Source organism: Mycteria americana, chromosome Z (assembly GCF_035582795.1).
Source record: "Mycteria americana isolate JAX WOST 10 ecotype Jacksonville Zoo and Gardens chromosome Z, USCA_MyAme_1.0, whole genome shotgun sequence".
In the NCBI taxonomy this organism is placed as follows: Eukaryota; Metazoa; Chordata; class Aves; order Ciconiiformes; family Ciconiidae; genus Mycteria; species Mycteria americana.
This window is the reverse complement of record NC_134396.1, coordinates 11010489-11026616: the sequence shown is the minus strand read 5'-3', so window position 1 is coordinate 11026616 and position 16128 is coordinate 11010489.

The following is a 16128-nucleotide window of genomic DNA, read 5'->3' as shown; positions in this document are numbered from 1 at the left end:
GGTGGGGGACAATGATGAGAAAGTTGGGGAGTATTAGATAACTACTGAAATATTTGAGTTTACAGAAAACTGCACATATTGATCTTTACCATACATGCCTTTCCACATTATATTTAGACTTCACCTCCCTGCCTTCTTTTCATATCCACTTCTTCCTTTCAATAATTGCATCTTTTCTTTCCTGAATTTCCAGTCCATTCACCTGAACACTAACTGGATATCAGTATGCTACAGACCACTATCATGTATTCACTTCATATTCTAGGTTTCTTCCTTCCCCTCTTTGGCTACTCCTTCCAGATTTACTAGCACATTTTCTAGCCAGGGGTGAGCCAGCTGGTAGTTACAAACACTGTCCAAAAAACTGTATTTTCTATACACAGGTGGAAACTTTTTTTTCCGGAGTGAGACCACCGCCATGGAAACTGCTAGTGGGAATAAGAAGCAGAAACAAGAGTAAATAAGCAATGGTGAAACTTTGTAATGTCAGATATCTAACAAACAGTAGACACTTCTATAATGGCACTAATATATTAATCACTTGTACTAGAACTGTATCAGAAAACTACATTATCTTGGATAAGAGCCTGAAACACCTGCAGCTAAAACTCTGCTTCTGCCTATACAATGTAGAAGAAAATTAGTTGCCTAAATTAGGAAGATGTGGCCAACTAACCTTTATCATAGACTCATAGAATCATTAAGGTTGGAAAAGACCTCTAAGATCATCTAGTCAAACAGTCAACCCAACACCTCCATGCCTACTAAACCATGTCCCAAAGTGCCACATCTACATGTTTTTTTAACTCCTCCAGGAATGGTGACTCCACCACCTCTCTGGGCATCCTGTTCCAATGCTTGACCACCCTTTCAGTAAAGACATTTTTCCTAATATCCAATCTAACCTCCCCTGGTGCAACTTGAGGCCATGTCCTCTTGTCCTATCCCTTGTTACCTGGGAGAAGAGACCGACCCCCACCTCTCTACAACCTCCTTTCAGGTAGTTGTAGAGAGCAATAAGGTCTCCCTTCAGCCTCCTTTGCTCCAGGCTAAACAACCCCAGTTCCCTCAGCTGCTCCTCATCAGACTTGTTCTCCAGACCCTTCACCAGCTTCGTTGCCCTTCTCTGGACACGCTCCAGCCCCTCAATGTCTCTCTTGTAGTGGGGGGCCCAAAACTGAACACAGTATTCGAGGTGCGGCCTCACCAGTGCCAAGTACAGGGGGATGATCACATCCCTAGTCCTGCTGGCCATGCTATTCCTGATACAAGCCGGGATGCCATTGGCCTTCTTGGCCACCTGGGCACACTGCTGGCTCATATTCAGGCGGCTGTCAACCAACACCCCCAGGTCCTTTTCCACCAGGCAGCTTTCCAGCCACTCTTCCCCAAGCCTGTAGCGTTGCATGGGGTTGTTGTGACCCAAGTGCAGGACCTTGCACTTGGCCTTGTTGAACCTCACACAATTGACCTTGACCCATCAATCCAGGCTGTCCAGGTCCCTCTGCAGAGCCTTCCTACCCTCAAGCAGATCAACACTCCTGCCCAATTTGGTATCATCTGCAAACTTACTGAGGGTGCGCTCGATGCCCTCATCCAGACCATTGATAAAAATATTAAACAGAACTGGCCCCCAAACTGAGCCCTGGGGAACACCACGTGTGACTGACCACCAACTGGATTTAACTCCATTCACCACAACTCTCTGGGCTCAGCCATCCAGACAGTTTTTTACCCAGCAAAGAGTACGCCCGTCCAAGCCTTGAGCTGCCAGCTTCTCTAGCAGAATGCTGTGGGAGACAGTGTCAAAGACTTTACTAAAGCCCAGGTAGACAACATCCACAGCCTTTCGCTCATCCACTAGGTGGGTCACCTGGTCGTAGAAGGAGATCAGGTTGATCAAGCAGGACCTGCCTTTCATGAACCCATGCTGGCTGGGCCTGATCTTCTGGTTGGCCTGCACATGCCTGTTGAGCGCACTCAAGATGATCTGCTCCATAACCTTCCCTGGCACCGAGATCAGACTGACAGGCCTGTAGTTCCCCGGATCCTCCTTCTGGCCCTTCTTGTAGATGGGCGTCACACTGGCAAGCCTCCAGTCATCTGGGACCTCCCCTGTTAACCAGGACTGCTGATAAATGATGGAGAGTGGCTTGGCAAGCTCCTCCACCAGCTCCCTCAGTACTCTTGGGTGGATCCCATCCAGCCCCATAGACTTGTGAGTGTCCAGGTGGCGTAGCAGGTTGTTAACTGCTTCCTCCTGGGTTATGGTGGATTTATTCTGCTCTCCATCCCTGTCTTCCAGCTCAGGGGGCTGAATTTATGGTTGGACTCGATGATCTTAAAGGTCTTTTCCAACCTATACGATTCTGTGATTCTGTGATTCTGTGAATTCCCTGGGGATAGCTGGTCTGACTATTAAAGACTGAGGTAAAGAAGACATTAAGTTTTTTTCTGTGAGATTTAGTGTCATTACACTGAAGGTCCATTTTCACATTTAAGCCATGCTCCTTAGTGAAGACTATTTGATTTCTTTTCTGTAGCTCTTCTAAGAAGAGAAAATCTTAAATGAACTCAGAGACAACAAATCCACAGTGATCTGTAATGGTGGATCTTGATCTATTTGGGAAGCAAGTCAAAAGCTGTGAACTGAAGAACTGAACACAGAATAGTAGCTGAGATTAAACAAAAACTGTTTTTTCTCCCTGAGGCTTCCATGCTTCTTGGTTTTCAGAGCCTGTAACACTATACAAATCATTTAAGTACTTAAGAAATACAACTGCAAATTCTGAAGATTTGTGAAGACATCAATTACAACCAGAAGAAAAGAAACAATAAAAACAAACTTTCCGAGTCAAACAGTGTGTTGGCTTCTTCATTCTGATCCAGGGTTTTACTTCTTGTGTCCTTAGGGTAAAAGAAAAGCATGATCTTGTTTAATGTCCAGTTTCTTTCACCCTTTGTAAGTGCCAGGTAACATCTTGAATCAGATGCTAAGGAAGATCGTCAGTGATCTTAAATGAACACCAGAATCTTAAAACATCTTTCTGTTGAACAGCAATAATACCCAAATTTGAGATGTTCCAAAAATAGGTTAAAAAAAAAAAAAAAAGGTCAAATAACAACTGATAATTTTTCTGCCCCCAAATTCTTGATATTCCATAATGGATTTCTAAAGTAAAATGATTAAAGGAGATGTCTCAGTAATGAGACATCAGGTGGGGTGCCAGACCTTTTTGTGCTCCCTTTTAAAATGGACCTTTGATATTTTTATGTCCTTGTCCTACACCTTCCTCTGAAGCATCTGGTAATGACTCCTGCTTCAGACTGAATACAGTGCAAGTGTGGCGACTTCTGTGTTTCTATGGTCACCTGCAGTTTCATCAGAGTCCCAGTGGTGTTCATGGGAGGTTTGCTTCTGGCTTCTTTGTGAGTCCTCATTGTGTCAATTCAAGATTGATTCAGTGGAACACTTAAAGTCACATTTTCAAGCCTTCCCAGAATAAAAGTGAGATGTTTGGTCTCACTTCATTTTTGCAAGTCTTCATGATGAACAGCTAGAGTAACAGAGGAGAAACCTGGAAAATCAGTTTTGCCCTGAGCCTACCTGTGTCAGGCCTTTCTGATTCATCTGTTATAAAGATGGTGGAGACATAGAGATGTCCTTCTGATCTGCAAAATCAAGACAAAAATGATAGGAATGATGAAAAAATAAAAAAACTGAGAGAATTCTGGTCATAAAATTGATTTTCTGAGTCTAATTATACTCAGGTTTTGTTTTGCCACACTAAACCTTGAGTAGTGCCTCATCCTAAAAATAACTCCTTTAACCTGTACTGGAATAAGCACCTTTCAGAAAATCTTTCCAGAGCTAATGTATACTGTTTATTTTATATTTTTAATGTATATTATTTGAAGAAATAGTTTCTCCTTAAGGTCATACCTCTTATGTTTTGCTCAGTTTTCAACTTACTTATTTCCATTTGCTATCATTCCTATCTAGGTACTTAAATACAGATAGAATTCAGGTGAACTGAAGTTAAATCTACCAGCTTTTTGCAGGCTTACATTCATGAAAGTTCCTGAAAGAAATCAAGAGCAAATTTACTGGTGAATGGGAGTTGGAAAAGAGCTAACAGAGAGTTGTTTCAACTGCCACCCCCTTTATTCCTGACCAGAATATTTCATGCCATTTGGCAGAAAAGGCCTGGGTTGTTACATACTCTGAAGGCAGTCTCTCACGCTTTATGAAAGGCAGAAGGATTGTGAAAAAAATGCTAAGGAAGATTCACAGAAATCTTAAGTGGATGCTAGACTCCTAATTGTTCCCCTGGGGAAAAAAAAAAATTCAATCCAAATGTATAAAACCATCAAAACAAAGAGATTTTTTTATAAATCCAATACTGTGCATTATCTTCACTATAGTAAGTGTAACCCAGTTGAAGAAATGAAAGTTCATGTTCTTTTTCAGGCAGATCATAGCAAGAGATCTCAGCTATGCACCTAACAAGGAAAAGGAAAAACTGCTACACAGAATGGCTTGGTCTCCCCCTGGCTATGTTGCTGATACAGCCATCCATCACGGAAAAGTACTCAGTCATAAATTTGTATTGAACGGAAAAAGTGACTGTTTGGGCTGCCTGCTGCCTCCACTGAAGCCAAAAGGCGTCTCAGCAGAATTTTGCTTTCTTCCTTCTATTCAGTAACGATGTGCTGCTTTCTTTTAGCATGCCAGTACTAGGCTAAAAATAGACAAGGAGAAAAGGCTTCAGCCATTTTAAAGAGCACAAGTGACATGCAGGCTGACCTCTTGACTGCGTGTATTACAGCTATAGGCAACGCAAATGGTGCCAGGTGGGGATTACACAGGGCAGAGCAACATCTGCTTCACTATCACAAGTGTAAATGATAGTTCCTCATGTTATGCCATAAACAGCCTGAGGTAAGAAAGACTGGTAGAGTTCCTGTCACAAATTAAACCCTTGCCAGCAGGTAGGATTCCAGTCCATCTGTCCGTAAGAGTAGCTCAAACAGAATAAAAAGCTTTATAAAATATTATCCAGAGAGATAAAAGGCAAATAATGCAATTTATTTATGGGCTGGAGCCAGAAATGAAAGCAAAACTAAATAGAAAGAGAAGATGCTTTTTCCCTATGATGAATGAAAAGTGCTGTTATATAACCTGTTTCCAGAGCTAGGGGCCAGATTTTCTAAAATGCATTTTTTTTGCAAGCTTGATTTACACACAGACAAAACCACACAGGCACAAAGTATGTATTTTGGACATACACAAGCCATAGCTCTCAAAACTGGATCCCAAAGGTTTACTTGGTCATCCCCTTATTTTCTTTTCTTCCTACTTTATGATATTAATAAGCTGGTCAATAATTGTGGTTATTCAGACCAAAGATAACTTTGTGAAGAAAGCAATGTGAAATGCTTAATACTAAGAGCCTCCTTAACACTTCAAACAAATGCCTAAGAAATAAATGTAAGTCCCAAGGGCCACTTAGATTTTGGATAGCCACCATGACTGTGTAAGCTGCATCTATGGGCTAAACAGTCAACTCCTTGCTAGATGTTTGTTTTTTCTTGTACACAGATGAGTTGCTTGAATTTTTCTCACCTACTTGGAGACAACAGATAAGTTGAAATCTCTTACAGGAAACCAAGCTATGCAAGGACCAAATACATTGATTGAGTAGAACTGAGTTACTGGGGAAGAGTGGCTGGAAAGCCACTCTTTGGAAAGCCACTGGGGAAGAGTGGCTGGAAACCTGCCCGGTGGAAAAGGACCTCGGGGTGCTGGTTGACAGCCAGCTGAACGTGAGCTGGCAGTGTGCCCAGGTGGCCAAGAAAGCCAACAGCATCCCGGCTTGTATCAGAAATAGTGTGGCCAGCAGGACTAGGGAAGTGATCGTGTCCCTGTACTCGGCACTGGTGAGGCCGCACCTCGAATACTGTGTTCAGTTTTGGGCCCCTCACTACAAGAGAGACATTGAGGGGCTGGAGCGTGTCCAGAGAAGGGCAACGAAGCTGGTGAAGGGTCTGGAGCACAAGTCTGATGAGGAGCGGCTGAGGGAGCTGGGGTTGTTTAGCCTGGAGAAAAGGAGGCTGAGGGGAGACCTTATTGCTCTCTACAGCTACCTGAAAGGAGGTTGTAGAGAGGTGGGGGTCGGTCTCTTCTCCCAGGTAACAAGGGATAGGACAAGAGGACATGGCCTCAAGTTGCACCAGGGGAGGTTAGACTGGATATTAGGAAAAATGTCTTTACTGAAAGGGTGGTCAAGCATTGGAACAGGCTGCCCAGAGAGGTGGTGGAGTCACCATTCCTGGAGGAGTTCAAAAAACATGTAGATGTGGCACTTTGGGACATGGTTTAGTAGGCTTGGAGGTGTTGGGTTGACAGTTGGTCTAGATGATCTTAGAGGTCTTTTCCAACCTTAATGATTCTATGTTTCTATGATTCTACCCAGTTCAAATTTCTTTCAGTTTCAAGAAGCTGAACATCTGCAATTCCAACATCATTTCCATTCCCACTGATGACCAGTTGTGATGTGTTTACAACGTAAGGAAAACACACATTTTTATAATCAAGGGCAAATGTATATCAATTACCATTGTATTCCATATGTGTTATTCTACTGTAAAATGTGCAAAAAGAAGACATAGAACATGTACTAGAAAACAAAGTGTTTTGTCATCAAAACCTTGCCTGCTTACCAAATTTGAGAAATTTAAATATTTTGGAAATGCAACATTGTTTTTATTAAGCAAAAATTATTAAGCATTTTAAGAGCATGTGGTAAATTTTGGAAGTGTCTTAGGCTCTTGATTTCTTAAGCTTCACTCAAAGCAGAAAAATTTTCAAGAATGATTAGTAGAAGTCAATTTTTGAGGTTCCTAAGGGTGTGAATCAGTCCTAATGGGATTTTCAATATCATTGTTATCTCCTATCCGAACAGCTTTGTCTAAATAGTTCCAAAAGGTCCTACCTTTAATGAATTATTTTTAGAGTTAAGCATTAAGTATCTGAATCACTTAGACCATTTTGGAAAACGTTTCCCTCTATTTGGCACAATAATAAAATATCTAAGATTTTTGTGAGTCTCAGTTTCTAAGTACATTTATAAAAAGTCTGCTTGTGGAATATATAGATTATCTATTTATTTATTTATTTATTTAGGATCATAATAAATATACTTTCAGAGATAGCTTAAAATTTTAGTTTTGAAAAATTCACTGTGTCTCACCATATATTCTTAAATGGCTTTCTGAAACAACAAACTGCATTTGTTCTTAAGCTCATCCTGTGCTCCCCTTAAAACGTTACACTGGAAAACCTGACCTAAATATTCTTTCTGTGCTTTTAAGCTAACCATGAATTAAGAGAGCACATCTCTTGCTTCCTGAATGAGAAGAAGCAGTAGATACTCTAATTCCTCAAAGAATAACCTTCGGTGTATAATGGCTTTTTACTAGAACAAGACAAGCTGGACTTCACATTCTAACACAATATAAAAAAAAGATCCTTTTGGTCAGCATTGCTGAGATTAAAATATCAAAAAATACTGTAGAATTTGTGCATGGAGTCATACTTTATACTTTATACATACATTATAAGTAAATGGGAGCTCTTAGCAGAAAAGTGACATAGGAATGGTTTTACTCAAGTAAAAGAGGAGTCCAGTGCAACTGCAGGAACCAGAAATTATTGAGAAAACATGGAATTTAGGGTCTGATTGTCTTTTGGTAGGAAGGTCACAAGTTAGGAGCTATTCAGGTAGAATTAAATATAAGATTGATTCAGTTATATTTTGGAAGACAACCCCAAAAGACAAAGCAATAAAAAGGCAAAAAAATTGAGGAAGAAAAACAACGTATTCGAAAACAAAATAAAGCATGACACTCACTACACTTTCTGTATTCTAACCTACAAGTATATACAGTAATAGAAAAGTGAATGTGGGAGTAATTTTCTCTTGGAGCCATTAATTATATTGCTATTAGTGCGAACACCCAATGAACAAGAAACTTTCATTGCAACCCACTGCTGCCATAGCAGCCTGCTATTGATCCATCACTGCCTTCACAATGCAATGATAATGGTTATTGTAGGATATCTGCTAACACCTAAGATGATATATGGCAGTCATACTTTTAAGATCTCAAAGATCACATCTGCAGTTATTGCTGGGTTATTGGTCCCAAAGCACAAGAGGAAGAGAGGAGGAGACAGAAGAGCTTAAAATAAGAACTTAAAAAATAATTTTGAAGTGCGGAATGTATCTATGCACAAGGGAGAAGAGAAAGTCAAGTATAATTTTTGAATGAAACTGTCAGACCAAAGAAGATAAAAGTAACTAAATGAGGTCAAAATGACTTTTGAATGTGATTGCCTAAAAAAAGCCTAGCCCTGTGCAGTAAGGTAGTATGTGGAGCCCCTGACATATTCACTGGTTTCAGAAGTAGTAGAGATTGCTGCTTCTGTATTTAAAAAATTGGCAAGTTTTATTCAGATGTCAAAATAGAGAACATACAGATTCTTAATGATAATGACTCATCCCAAAAATTATTATAGCGGATTTTCAAATCAAGGAGTAGGTATAGGTCACTGAGGATTGGAGAGACAGAAGAGCATCCCACTAATGACCACAGGACCACGGGACAAGACTGTGCTTACACTACGCAGCAGGATGGAGCTTTAAGTTCTGGCTCTGGAGCAAAAGAATAAGGATCTGGCAGCCAGCCTTCACATCTCTACCCATTAAGGGATGTTTTGAGGTCCATCCTTCTTACGGAAAAAACCTGCCTGACTTGGTTAAGATATGTAGCTCCAAGAGAGGAGTGAAGTTAGAGGACATCCAGCACTGAAAGACATTTATTTTCAACCTGATTCATTTTCAACAAGTTTGGCCTTTTCCTTTGCAGTTTCTTCCTGTGCAGGTTGCATTGTTCCCTCTAGTCTGCTGACTTCAGGTGATGATTTTCCCCAGGGGTCTAACTATTCCTACCAATGTAGTTAGATTTCTGCTTGTCCAAAAAGCATGTGCTTTCTGTGTATTGCAGTATGGCATGTGCAGTCTGTATGATGCTTTGAAGACCTCAGTCTCAATGCCTCCTCAACACACTATAAGCATACTACTACATTTCTTTCACAAAACATTCACTGAAAGACAGGGGACATATTGTTGTTACTGACAGTAAAAATTAAGCTATTGGTAAGCCATTCATTTTAAGAGTAACTAAAGTAAATACATATTCATTTGAGCCCTGATTTGGGAAGAAACAAAGTCTATAGAGCAACCTATAAGTAGATGGACAATATAATTGTTTTAAATGCAAATTTATTTTTGATATAACTAATGACATACTTTTAGCTGGGCATATGCTTTGCTGAACTGACTAATTTTAAATTCTCTCAATGTTTCTTCATAATAATGCACATTTCATATTACCTATTCAACCAAGTGTTAACATCCTAACTTAGCAATCTACTGCGTTTGTTTATGCTTTCATCTGTCCTTGTGCAGAGACTTCAGTGGACATCTAGTTAGATATGGATGGCTATTTCAACCATAAATTTTTGACTGGGTATCTACATATAGTGTAAAATATTAATTATCATACATCAACTGTCTACAATATGAAACTGGGTTATTTCCTTATTTCTGTTGGTCACCTTAAATTTAGATGTGTGTTTCCAGCACTAAACCCACTATCTGTAGCTCCTTTGCTCTTGGGAGTTCCAAACAAAATCCCCTCTGTTCATCAAATATCTATGGAATAAATGCCAAAATTTTGCTTGATCATTTGCCAGGTATCAACTCTTTATTCTTTTTGTTTGAGAAATACTTTGCTTGACTGTCCAATAATCACCAGGTGGGATCTCCTTAGGGCTTCAAGAAACAAAAAAAATTCTGATACACATTTTATGTCTAAACCTAACAGGAATGATTTTATTACTCCAATATGGAAATGAAACATGGTAATGGTAAAAAAAAAGAAAAATATTAGGCATCATTTAATTAGTTAGTTACAAGTTAATGACAAGATTTATACTTGCATTATATTGTTTACAGACACTAATAGGGCTTTGCAGCCATGGGTAGGTGGCTGCCAGCAGGGAACCGTCCTTCTGCTTTCCATACATGCAGGTCTCCAGGCAGCCCCCAGGCAGCTTGTCTAGGTTGGCTCCCCTGCGCCCTGAAGTCTGCTACTTCAGCACTCCTGGACTCTGCTTTCACGTTCACTGTCATTTGAACAGCAAAGCTTGTTGTAAGGATGGCCTTGGGGGCTATTCTCAGAGGACAGTCTAGACACACGTTATTGTGTACAGTCCACCTCTTTTGTGTACAAGAGAGAAAGAGTTCAATGAATCTTTTTTCCTAATCCCCATGTAGCATCCTGCCAGGAACCAAGTGAGGGAAGGATGGCTGTATACATTTTATCTAGGAACTAAGAGCATGCAGTGATTACTCTTGTATCTCCACTATCCCACTTGCTTTTGTAGCATTCACGTACTCTGTGCTCAGTTGCTCCCACTCGCTCAGGATGCAACTTCCTTGAAAATCCAGTACTGCTTTTTTGTTAACTACAGTGTTTATTAGCAAATAATGTTAACTTTTCTTCATCACCCAAAACCATTAGTAAGCAGAAAGTGCCGCATACTTACTCTATGGAGAAAAGTAAATCTAAGAACCTGACCTCTTATGTTTATAAAATGCAACAAATCATCTTTTTTAGGAAACCATTAACTCTCAGCCACATTTGCATGTAAGAAATCATATTTTGTCTGCCTAGTCTACTTGTACATGTTTAAGTTGATAGAGAAGCTGCCACACTGTTGAGCTGTTTCAGAGTTGCTGTGTATTATAAAGCAATTGTCATGTTTTGTGAAGAGATGTCTACATTTTCAAGGGACAGGAAGACTTGATGAGGTGAGTTTTTAAAGTGGCTAAGGATTAGAAATAATTTTATGAGAAAAGATTTTTTATAAATACATCTTTGAGTTAAAAAAGATAATATAAATGTAAATCATTGTCACCAATATGGTAAAGAAAAGACAGCCATATATTATCGGTATAATAACTGAAACACTGGAAGAGTAAGAATTCTAGTTACTAAGAAATTTGAGTAAAGAGATACAAATTTTAAAGTAATAAATTCTGTGCACATCTGCTTTTATCCCCAGTAGCAAACTTTCTTTGTCTTTATTCTAAGGAATCTGTAAAACATTGGTTGAATCAAGTTATATAATTTTTAATTATCCTTTTAACGATAATTTTTTCAGCTGGAACAGTTTTAGGTCCTTCTTTCATCACTACTTGATATACAATCCTTCCAATATACAATTATACATCAGTGTGAAGTTATATGTGCTAGACTACCCAAATTTTGCTCTGAGGACATATTAGTATGTTCTGCAAAGTATCTCTGAGTGATTGGCACACATATATCTGTACTCTCCATTTAGAAAAGTCCTACTAAGAAAGACATTAACTATTCCTCTTGAGCCAAGCCTACAACTATTCTTTAGCTTTGAAACCAACTTTGAAAAACACAACATTAATGAAAAGAAGTGATATCAAGTTGGCAAAGCACACAATGTTCATACCTCCCCAACCTGAACATAAGAAAAAGTAAGTCCAAAATCTATGATCAAAGGCAAATAAGTGGCTTCAGAAAGCATCTCCATTTCTTGATCCTGAATTCACCAAATTATACCTTAAGTAGCCTGGTGACATAGTTGGATTTTTGTTCTTGTATTTAAGGGCTTCTAACCTCTCAAATATAAGAGACCCCCAACATACAGTAATAAATTACCCACCCCATAGTGAAAAGTACTGCACATGCAGTCCATAAATACTGAAGATACAAGGCTAAGAGGTACTAAATAGTAAGTGCTCAGCTTTACTTTCACATGCCTGCTTGAGTTTGCAATGTTAGTGTTTAGGAAAAACAACCAATTCAAGCTTTGTAGTAATTCTAAATCGAGCAGATATTCTATCAGGGCAGGACATGCAAAGTTTGAATCTTTATGGCTCCATTTGGGACCTCAGTCTGTTCAGCTGCCATCTAAATTTGACAACATATAAATTCCCAAAGTATCTAAGATTTTGCCAGTTAAGTTTTTTACTGAGCTCAAGTACTTCTTCTGGAAATGTGTGCAACCGTTTGAGTTGTGGTGCTTTTAGGCAGCTTGACACTTAAATTCTGAGGAGATTCTTGAGATAGGCACCCACCCATCTATTTACTGTGTTCTCAAACTCAGTCCAGAAATTGATCTAGAATAAGTTTATTGGAACAATCATCACAGAAAGCAGAAAGAGGGAGACGATTTCTATTTTCGGCCTATGCATTACTTCAGAGGTAAAAGACCAGTTTCTTTTCTCTTCCATTGACTGATTTGCATTTGGGTTTTGAAGTCAGTTATTGTCCTTGCATCCTCAAAACTGAGCTATAAGATATTCTGAGTTGGGGCCTGTTCCTGAAGATCTGCCCTATCTGATGCACATTCTGAGGTCTCTTAGTCTTTCCCAGGTTAGATGTTTCACTTCATAGAAAATCCTCCATTATTTAGCATGGGGTCCCCCATATATGTGCCCAGGAACAAGGAACAGACGTTCTCAAGAAACATGGTTTCTTTGGGCTGCTGAATGTTTAATTATTTTATACAGATTTACTCAGGGGCAGCAGAAGCAGACTTTATACACCTGATAGTCTCCTGGATAAAATTTTCTTATGGTAAATACCTCCAATACAGGAAATGCAAGACAAAAACACCTGACTTTGAAATTTAATGGTGCGTATCTTCTCTTTGACATTTAGGGGGAAAAAAAAACTCCAAGAAAACATAAAAAATAAATCTCACTGGCTTGGCTTAGGCAGCTAACTTCAGATCAGGGAGTTCAGCTTTGAATCCTCCCCATGCAAGAGGAGATACTTTTCTGCCGTCTGGACAACTAGCAGAACCAAAGAGCAATGTAGCACCCTCAGAGCAGAAAGAAGGTCCAAGAGTTTCTCTGCAACTGCCTCAGAGCTCCCATAAAACCAGCCTCCTCCAGGCCCTAAAAACTCCAGCAGTAACTGCCACCTCCTCTTCACCCACTATGGATTTTTATCCTAGTGGTTCTTCCCACTCATAGAAGAAATTCAGAAATCCAGGGCTTCACCACTCTCAGCTGTAGCTTAAGCCCCTGGGACCACATGGTACCCTCATACCCCTTCTTGAGTGCTGCAGAGTTAAATAGGTCAGCTATATTATTTGATTCATTATACTTTGATTCAGCGGGGTTTGAGCATGTGCTTACCACAAGCTGTTCTTTATATTGAAAAAACAAGTAACTCATAAACAATTATGAAAACAGAAGAAACATCCATCTGGTATTATTATTACTACTGAAGGTATTGTAGGGCAGATAAGGTACTGCCTTAAAAAATTCAGAGGTCTATGTGATAGGCTATGGATGTGCATAGACTTCTGTAATACAAAGCAGGGAAAATATTAAGATCTTAGGAGAATGAAAACCTCTGAAAGTGTTTCTCTCAGTGACTAAAAAATGAACTTGGATTTCTACTTTAAATTAAAGTTCTAACTTTGCCACTCCAGATCCTAAATGTAGGTGTGATGAACATGGGCTTTGCTGTAATTTATTTTCTTTTTTTTTTTTCTTTTGATGATTTTCTTCACAGACATGGATATTGTTAATGCAATGTATTGCAATATAATGTAATTATGTTATTTTAGGGCTACCTGCAAGGTATTATTTACAAACCTGCTTGTTAGGTAACTTGGTTATAAAACCCTCTCAAAAGTCTCAATTTATACAAAAGGGTGTTACAAAGCAAACTAGGCTAACTCAGCAACAATAATAAACCAGAAGCTTAGGCAGCATCTACATCTAAATTAAGCTGCCATAACCTCTTTAGACTAATATTTAATTAAAACTAGGTTATTTATATTTCTCTGTACTGTACTGATCCCATCTGAAAGGTCATTGGTACTGATCCTATAGTGTAGTTTCACTGAAAGCAGAGCTGTACCCAACACCACCAAATGATATTAAGGTCTACCATGTCTACGACTATCTTAGACTTAATAGCTATTGTGTCTATGACACGAAAGTTGGATTTTTATTATGCTTGATAACGTAAACATTACATGAGTTTCTAATTTTGTAGCAAATTCTTGTACAAATTATCTTCTGCTGTTTAACTAACTTAAATATGCTTAAGGGTCTCCTATTTAGTTAGTTAGTTAGTAGTTGCACACTTTTGGTTTAGCTTGATTTCATTGTTCTTGTAGTCATATCATGAACCTGTTAAATGCTCAGTTTCCCAGACTGAACCAAATGACGTTAAAATATTTTATTTGGAATAGACAGAAAAAAATATTTCTTAAATTAAGGGATCACATTCAATCCTGGGGGAGTTTCTTTTTGAAACTCATATGAGAAGAAGAAAAAATGTTAATTGAATCTTCTCATTTACACCTTCCATCTGTTTTCATTCCAGCTGCATCTGCTTAGATACTTGAGAAGCAGGTCAAGCTAACACTTAATGGGTCTCAGCTGATTACTGTAGTAATTTAATAAAATTGCTACAAGTAGGAAGTAGAATTGGAAAGACAGCTTACACTTTTATATTAAATAAAGAAGTTTTAAAGCTTTTTTTCTTGGCTTTCAGTTTATCAGAATAAATTGGGGAAAAAAATACATAATTCTCTTCCATAGGGAATTTAGTCTCTTTGAGTTATGTAGGACTTTGGCCATTGTATTCAAATAGTGTTTCTTATCAAGAGTTTGCTATTTTGCATATTGTTTTTTTCAACAAATACTCTGACTGATATAATTTGTTTTCTTCCAGAGCTGACAGTTCTGTCTATTTTTCTGTCTTTTTTTTTCTTTTCTAATTCTGTAAATTAACATATTTTTATCTTTTAAATGTACTCTTGCAGTCCGCAGGGTCCATCTGAAGATATATGATAGGATCAGGGGTTTTTTTATGGTGTTTAACATCTACCTTTTGAAAACTAACCTTCTTTTCAGTGCTTTGATTTAATGTTGTAACTGCAGTAGCTTAATGATGTAAATGAAACATATTGTTTAGACTTAGTAAAGGATATTTCTTCCCTTCTAAATCTTCCTCTTTTTAAAAATGTTATTCTCCTATGAAGATAAGCTTTCTGCTTTGTATCCCTTGCATTATACTGCTAGAAAAAAATTATAGTTTCCTAAGGAAGAAAATTCACTGGTAAGATTTACCTTATCCAAGTTCATCCATCTAACAGTTTAATTGATTCTCCCTTTAGCAGATGGTGAAAGACAGACACCATTAGAAAGTAACTCATTCCACCTATGGTGGACACTAATCACAGAATAAAATATTTATATATACACATGTATGTAATTATAACTAATATATCATCTAAGTCAGTCTGGGGGTATTAACACTTTTCTATCCTGTAAGAACTTCTAAGAGCAAAATTATGTCTTGTCCAACATGAAGATGACATTTGTGAATGTGCTGAAGGTCTGCTGCCTAACTCTTGCTCACTATGATGAGATCTGCTCTGATGAAAAGTTTGCTATCCTTGATGGATGGAATTTTGCTCCACAAAGCAATGGGATGCTCTTACAGAACATCCAGTGTGAGTAACAGAAGGAGGAGAAATTGTGGGAAAGTTAGAGGCCATAAAGAAGTCAAAAGATGGGTCAGTGAGGTAAGTGTTAGCAGGTGCATGAATAATGAAAATTAATGATGGCTGTTCTGAGCACATTTAACAAATTAGGCATGTAGGTGTGCACAGATGGAAACGTGTGTATGTCTTAATGGCCTGATGAAGGTGGACAGGGGCATCCTTCATCTGTGGGGGTTCACAGGTTTATAAACTGAAGGAGACCACAAAGAATCCAGGTACGGAATTAGGCTAAAAGAAAATTAATAAACTAATCACTTTAACAGATTTTCTGTCAAAAATTGGTAATATGAAAAAAAAGTGGTGGTAAAATCTTAAAGATCAAGGTTGATGTCAAGATTACAGGGAGTAGGCAAATGAGGCAGGGTTGACAGAATTGCAAATGAGGATGCTTTTCTTGCACTTACGTTGCAGACATTTAGCTGAAT